The following is a 7,734-nucleotide window of genomic DNA, read 5'->3' as shown; positions in this document are numbered from 1 at the left end:
CCGCTCTGCCCTCTCGTCTCGACGGTCTGGAGGAGTCGCCCGTCCTAGAATGCAGGAGCCCGGGAAGCTTGGGAAAAATAATAATGATGATGATGATGATGATGATAATAATGTTAATAATAACAATGTTAATAATAACAATGATGATAATGATAATTATGATGCTGATGATTATAATTATAATGGTAATAATTACAACAATAATAAAAATAACAATAATAATAGTGATGGCATTTGTTAAGCACTTACTCTGGGCAGAGCACTGTTCTAAGCGCTGGGGGGAGAAACAGGGTCATCAGGTTGTCCCACGTGAGGCTCACAGTAATAATAATAATAATAATAATGTTGGCATTTGTTAAGCGCTTACTATGTGCAGAGCACTGTTCTAAGCGCTGGGGGAGATACAGGATCATCAGGTTATCCCACGTGAGGCTCACAGTAATAATAATAATAATAATGTTGGCATTTGCTAAGCACTTACTACGTGCAGAGCATTGTTCTAAGCATTGAGGGAGATACAGGGTAATCAGGTCGTCCCACGTGAGGCTCACAGTCTTCATCCCCATTTTACAGATGAGGGAACTGAGGCCCAGAGAAGTGAAGTGACTTGCCCACAGTCACACAGCTGACAAGTGGCAGAGTTGGGATAATAACTGTGGCATGTGTTAAGTGCTTACTATGTGCCAGGTACTAAGCACTGTATTAAGCACTGTGCATTGTACTAAGCAGCGTGGGGAAGCTCTGCTCTGCACATAGTAAGCGCTCAATAAATACTATTGAATGAATGAATGCATGATAGAGCATGGGCCTGGGAGTCAGAAGGACCTGGCTCCTAATCCCGGCTCTGCCACATGTCTGCTAGGTGAGCTTGGGCAAGTCACTTCACTTCTCTGGGCCTCAGTTACCTCATCTGTAAAATGGGGATGAAATAATAATAATGATGGTATTTGCTAAGCGCTTACTATGTGCAAAGCACTGTTCTAAGCACTGGGGGGCGGGGGGAATACAAGGTGATCAGGTTGTCCCGCGTGGGGCTCACTGTCTTCATCCCCATTTTACAGATGAGGTCACTGAAGCACAGAGAAGTTAAGTGACTTGCCCAAAGTCACACAGCTGATAAGCAGCGGAGCTGGGATTAGAACCCGTGATCTCTGACTCCCAAGCTTATGTTCTTTCCACTGAGCCATGCTACTTCTCATATTATGAGAGTGTGAACCCCAAGTGGGATAGAGACGGTGTCCAATCTGATTAACATGTATCTACCCCAGTGCTTAGAAAAGTGGCTGGTACATAGTAAGTGCTTAACAAGTCCCATAATTATTATTATTAGTATTAACTGAATCAATGCAACTGACTGCATGCTTCCCTCTTCCCAGCAAATTGCTGAGATCAAACCTCTGGTGTCCCCCTCCCCCATTCCCAGGAGCTAAATCTGCTTAATGTCTCAGCAGGGGTGAGCAGGAGGATTACAGATAATAATAATAATAATAATGTTGGTATTTGTTAAGCGCTTACTATGTGCAGAGGACTCTTCTAAGTGCTGGGGTAGAACAGGGTAATCAAGTTGTCCCATGGGAGGCTCACAGTCTTAATTCCCATTTTACAGATGAGGTAACTGAGGCCCAGAGAAGTGAAGTGACTTGCCCACAGTCACACAGCTGACAAGTGGCAGAACAGGAATTCGAATCCATGACCTCTGACTCCCAAGCCCGGGCTCTTTCCACTGAGCCGCGCTGCTTCTCTATAAAAGGGACAGTGCAGAAAGGGGGAAGTGGAGGGAGGAAAAAACAAGCCTAGAAAAAAAATGAAGGGGAAACTGGGAAAGGAAAAGATAAAGAGAACCATGAGCAGAATAAATCAAGCAGGAGAAGATGATGAAACTCAGTACTAATCATTGCTATTTATCGAGTTCTTACTATAAATATGACTGACTGACTGACAACCCATCTCTTCTGACTTCCAGCCCTAGCCCTTTCTACTAGGCCGTACTGCTTCCCTTTGTTTGTTGAGCTTTTATTTCCCCTCTCCTTCTATGCTCTCCCTCTTCATTTGACATATATTCATTCAGTAGTATTTACTGAGCACTTACTATGTGCAGAGCACTGTACTAAGCGCTTGGAATGTACAATTCGGCAACAGATAGAGACAATCCCTGTCCATTGATGGGCTTACAGTCCACTCATCATATTCCAAATCCACAGGGTCCCTTCATTTCTCCCTGGCCACTGCCCAGTTTGGCCAGAATGTCTGGGGTAGGATGGTGGCAGGGTAGGCTAGAAGCACAGAGGAGCAGTGGCTTGGGGAAAGGAGGAGCAGTTACCTATTCCTTCTACTCCTCCTCGCCTCCCCAAAAGGGCCGATCCAGGCAGCAGAGGATGAGTTGACTGGTGGAAGAGGAGGGCAGCAAAGGCGGAGTGATTGGTCGAAGAAGAGTCAGTCAATTGTATTTATTGAGCACTTACTGTGTGCAGAGCCCTGTACTGAGCACTTGGGAGAGTACAATATAACAATATAGCCGACCCATTCCCTGCCCATAAATATAACCGACACATTCTCTTCCCATATCGAGTTTACAGTCTCGTCAGTAATAGCAGCGAAGGAAGATCTACTCCCATCAACTCTCCCCCCTCCTCCCTTTCCCCTTTTCCTTCCCCAATTTTCCCTCTCCCCTTTCTCCTTGCTCTAATTTTGTCTGTTTCCCCTTTATTTCTTCAATTTTCTCCTTTCCCCCTTTCTTTCTCCTTCTTCTCTTTTTCCCCTTTCTCTCCCTTCCCTTTTTCATTTCCCCCCTCTGGCCCTGCCCAGGTAGGTCTCACCTCTACAGACTAGGCCTCCATCCCACTTTGTCCCAGGGACACCGTTCATCTGATCTCTAGGTAGTCTGGTTTTCATCTTCTCTGTTCTCTCTCAGGAAGGAATGCAGCACTGGACACTATTATTATTATTACTTGTTTTAACACTGAGCTCCCTTCTGCCTCAGCTATCGCTACCGAGTTCTGTGCTCAGAGAGACCTGAGAGGGAAACATATTGGAGAGATGGGAGTCTCCCCGCTCTCCCCCTCCCCCCCCCGCCCCGGCTCCAGAGACATGCTGTGGGTTGGAAGGGACTTCCACAAATGGTACCTAGTATAACCATCATAACATATGTGGTGTCATGTGCGTCTGGGTGTCCAGTATCCACTGGGCTGTCGCTGGCTCCTTTAATTTGAGCCTCCCCAAATCTGACTGCGATAAGAATGATGAGCAGGCCAAAATGAAAGGGAAGGCCAGAGATGACCAGGAAAGGAGAAGAGTGGAAAGAATCTGTAGAGTGAAAGGATTTGGGAGACAATGTAGGACTTGCAAGAGAAAAAGTTATCGGTTGGAATGTTTGAGAGGGGGCTGGGAAACAATGGGAGTCTCTGAGAGTTGATTAATTTGAGCGGTGATAGGATTTTGGGTATTTTTACCCAAACATATGAATTACGCTTTTATTCTCAGGAAGTTTATATTATCCTTATATGAAACTCGACCCTTCCTCCCCTTTCCTTTTCCTTCCTAGGGTGATCGCTGATGCTCTCCTGATACTGGACAGGCATATAATGATAATAATAATAATGGTACTTGTTAAGCACTCACTATGTGCCAAACACTGTTCTAAGCGCTGGAGTAGATGCAAGTTCATCCGGTTGGACACAGTCCCTGTCCCATAAGGGGCTCACAGCCTTAATTCCCATTTTACCGATTAGGGAACTGAGGCCTAGAGAAATTAAGTGACTTTCCCAAGGTCACACAACAGACAAGTGGCAGAGCCAGGTTTAGAACCCAGGTTCTTCTGACTCCTAGGCCTATGCTCTATCCACTAGGCCATGCTGTTTCCCTTCATTGAAGCTCAGCCGTCTCTTCCCTCCCCATCTTCTTCCTAGGGTGGTCACTGACATTCTCCTATATAGGACAGGCAGATGCCCATTACATCACATTTGTATAGTGAAAATGTCATTTGTGCCATTTTCAATCAATCAATGGTATTTATTCAGTGCTTTCTCTGTGTGCAGAGCTGTGTACTAAACACTTGGGAGAGTACTTTTAATTTTTCAGAAGTATGTCCGATTCCCCCCAAATTTAGATATTTAGAATGTTTCCTTGTGGGGACTCCTTTTCCCCCTTCCCCACCCACTTCACCCACTTCATCCACTCTAACTGTTGGGGTTCCTCAAGGGTCAGTTCTTGGCCCTCTTCTGTTCTCCATCTACACTCACTCCCTCAGTGAACTCATTCGCTCTCATGGCTTTAACTATCATCTCTATGCAGGTGACACACAGATCTCCATCTCTGTCCCTGTCCTCTCCACCTCCCTTCAGGCTCGTATCTCCTCCTGCCTCCAAGACATATCTACCTGGATGTCTGCCCGCCACCTAAAACTCAACATGACCAAAACTGAGCTCCTCATCTTCCCTCTCAAGCCCTGTCCTCCTCCTGACTTTCCTATCACCGTGGATGGTACGACCATCCTTCCCATCTCTCAGGCCCGCAACCTCGGTGTCATCTTTGACTCGGCTCTCTCGTTCACCCCACACATCCAATCCGTCACCAAAACCTGCCGGTCTCACCTTTATAATATCGCCAAGATCCGCCCTTTCCTCTCCACCCAAATGGCTATCTTACTGTTACGGGTTCTCATAATATCCCAACTAGATTATTGTGTCAGCCTTCTCTCTGATCTCCCTTCCTCCTGTCTCTCCCCACTCCAGTCTATTCTTCATTCTGCTGCCCACCTCATCTTCCTGCAGAAACGCTCTGAGCACGTCACTCCCCTTCTTAAAAACCTCCAGTGGTTGCCTATCAACCTCTGCACAAAACAAAAACTTCTCACTCTAGGCTTCAAGGCTCTCCATCACCTTGCCCCCTCTTACCTCTCCTCCCTTCTCTCTTTTCACTGCCCAATCTGCACGCTCTGCTCCTTTGCCACCCTCCTCCTCACCGTCCCCCGTTCTCGCCTATCCCACCATCGACCCCTGGGCCACGTCCTCCCACGGTCCTGGAATGCCCTCCCTGTCACCGCCGCCAAACTAATTCTCTTCCCCTCTTCAAAACCCCATTTAAAGCTCATCTCCTCCAAGAGGCCTTCCCAGACTGAGCTCCCCTTTTCCCTCTGCTCCCTCTACCCCCCCTTCACCTCTCCTCAGCTAAGCCCTCTTTCCCTCCTTTTCCCTCTGCTCCTCCCCCTCTCCTTTCCCATCCCCTCAGCACTGTACTCATCCGCTCAACTGTATATATTTTCATTACCTTATTTATTTTGTTAATGAGATGTACATCACCTTGATTCTATTTATTTGCTATTGTTTTAATGAGTTGTTCATCCCTTTGATCCTATTTATTGCTATTGTTCTTGTCTGTCTGTCTCCCCCGATTAGACTGTAAGTGCATCAAAGGGCAGGGACTGTCTCTATCTGTTGCCGATTTGTCCATTCCAAGCACAAAATACAGTGCTCTGCACATAGTAAGCGCTCAATAAATACTATTGAATGAATGAATGAATGGACTTCATGGCTTTTTGTATTTACTTCCTGGGTCTCTCTGAAGGAGCACTGCCTAGTTGAAAGAGCATGGGCCAGAGACTCAGAGTACCTGGGTTCTAATCCTGGCTCTGTCACTTGTCTATTATGTGATCTTAGGTGGGTGAGTCTTCTCTGGGCCTCAGTGGCCCCATCTGTAAAATGGAAATTTAAACTGTGAGCCCCATGTGGGACAGGGACTGTGTCCCACCTGATTATCTTGTGTATATCCCAGTGCTTAGTATAGTGCCTGGCACATAGTAAATGTTTAACAAATACTGTTAAAAAAAGAAAAAAACAAAAAAACAAAAACACCAGCACAATTTCCAAGCCCTGAGATGCAACAGCAGGATCTGAGACAGAGGAAAGATAGTCACATAATAGAAAAATACTAGAAACAAAGGTGTCTGGTGACAAATACAAACCAGGCAGCAAGCAGACCCGCCGTGGAAGCTGGACTGCCCAATATAAAGCCACTTTAATCAATCAATTGTATTTATTGAGTCCTTACTATGTGCAGAGCACTCTACTAAACGCTTAGTTCATACAATGGAATTAGAAGACACATTCCCTTCCCATAAAGAGCTTATAGATAAATGGCCACTCTATTCTTCGTATCCCGGCTCTGCCACTTGTCAGCTGTGTGACTGTGGGCAAGTCACTGAACTTCTCTGTTCCTGAGTTACCTCATCTGTAAAATGGGAATTAAGATTGTGAGCCTCACCTGGGACAACCTGATGACCCCGTATCTACCCCAGTGCTCTGAACATAGTAAGCACTTAACAAATACCAACATTATTATTATTATTATTATTATTCTTTCCTCTTCCCATTCCTCCCTCTTTTATCTGCTGGCCAGGAGAGACCTTGAACCATTTTTCTGGAAGAAAAAGCATTGTTTGGACTGATATCTTCCTGGATAGAAGAGCCAAGGACAGGGATGCATCAGAGCCTATCTGTCTTGAAAGAACTCAGGTGTTCTAACTCTGTTGTACTGTAATAATAATAGCGATGATGATGATAATTTTGGTATTTTTAAGAACTTACTATGTGCCAGACACTGTACTAAGTGCTGGGGTAGATACAAGATGACAAAGATGAACGCAGTCCCTGTTCCCCATAGGGATCACAGTCATAATCCCCATTTTACAGATGAGGGAAGTGAGGCTTTGAGATGGTAAGCGACTTTCCCAAAGTCACAAAGCAGACACGAGTCAGAGCTGGGATTAACACCCAGATCTTCTGATTCCCAGGTCCATACTGCTTCTGTACTGGAAGCTCACTGAGGGCTTGGAATGACTCTGTTATATTGCTATAGTGTGTGTACTCTCCCAATCTCTTAGTACAGTGTTCTGCACAAAGTAAGCCCTCAATAAATACAATTGACCGACTGACTCTTCTAGGCCTCGCTGCTTGTATTGTACTCTCCCAAGAGTTTAGCACAGTGTAAGTGCTCAATAAATACCATTAAGGTGATTGAGTGAGTGAGTTTGAGTGGAAAACTTCCAACTCCAGAAGGCTTTTATTGGAAGAGAAAGGGCCGGCTGCACTAGGAGAGAAAAAGGAAATATGGGAGCCTGATTTCAGTGCATATCCATAGTTTCCCCCGAGATGGAGCTGCGGCCCGATACACGGTTTCCTCCCATATTCCCACATTGCTCTTCCCATTTGAACCTATTATCCCATTTTGAAGTGGCTGCATTCTCATTAATTCCATTCACTCTTCGTTTGCTTCAGTTCAGTGCACCGGATGCTACCCTATGGATATCCTATGGATGCTACCCCCCATATGAGATCCCCAGAAAAAGCTGACGTTGGACTCCGCCACTCTAAAGGGCCTTGCGTTTTCTACTTTGGGCCCGTTCATTCTTTCATTCATTTATTAAATCGTAATTATTGAGTGCTTACTTTGTGCACAACACTGTACTAAGTGCTTGGGAAAGTATCATACAACAATAAGACACATTCCCTGCCCACAACGAGCTTACAGTTAGAGAAACAGCAAGGAGTAGCAGATAGAGCACGGGCCTGTGACTCAAAAAGTCATGGTGTCTAATCTCTGCTCTGTCATTTGACTGCTGTGAGACCTTAGGCAAGTGAGTCCACTTCTCTGTGCCTCAGTTACTGCTTCTGTAAAATGGGGATTGAGACTGTGAGCCCCACTTGGGACAGGGACTGTGTCCAACCCAATTTGCTTGTA

The sequence above is a fragment of the Ornithorhynchus anatinus genome, chromosome 7 (genome assembly GCF_004115215.2).
Source record: "Ornithorhynchus anatinus isolate Pmale09 chromosome 7, mOrnAna1.pri.v4, whole genome shotgun sequence".
NCBI lineage: Eukaryota > Metazoa > Chordata > Mammalia > Monotremata > Ornithorhynchidae > Ornithorhynchus > Ornithorhynchus anatinus.
This window is presented reverse-complemented; position numbering follows the sequence as displayed.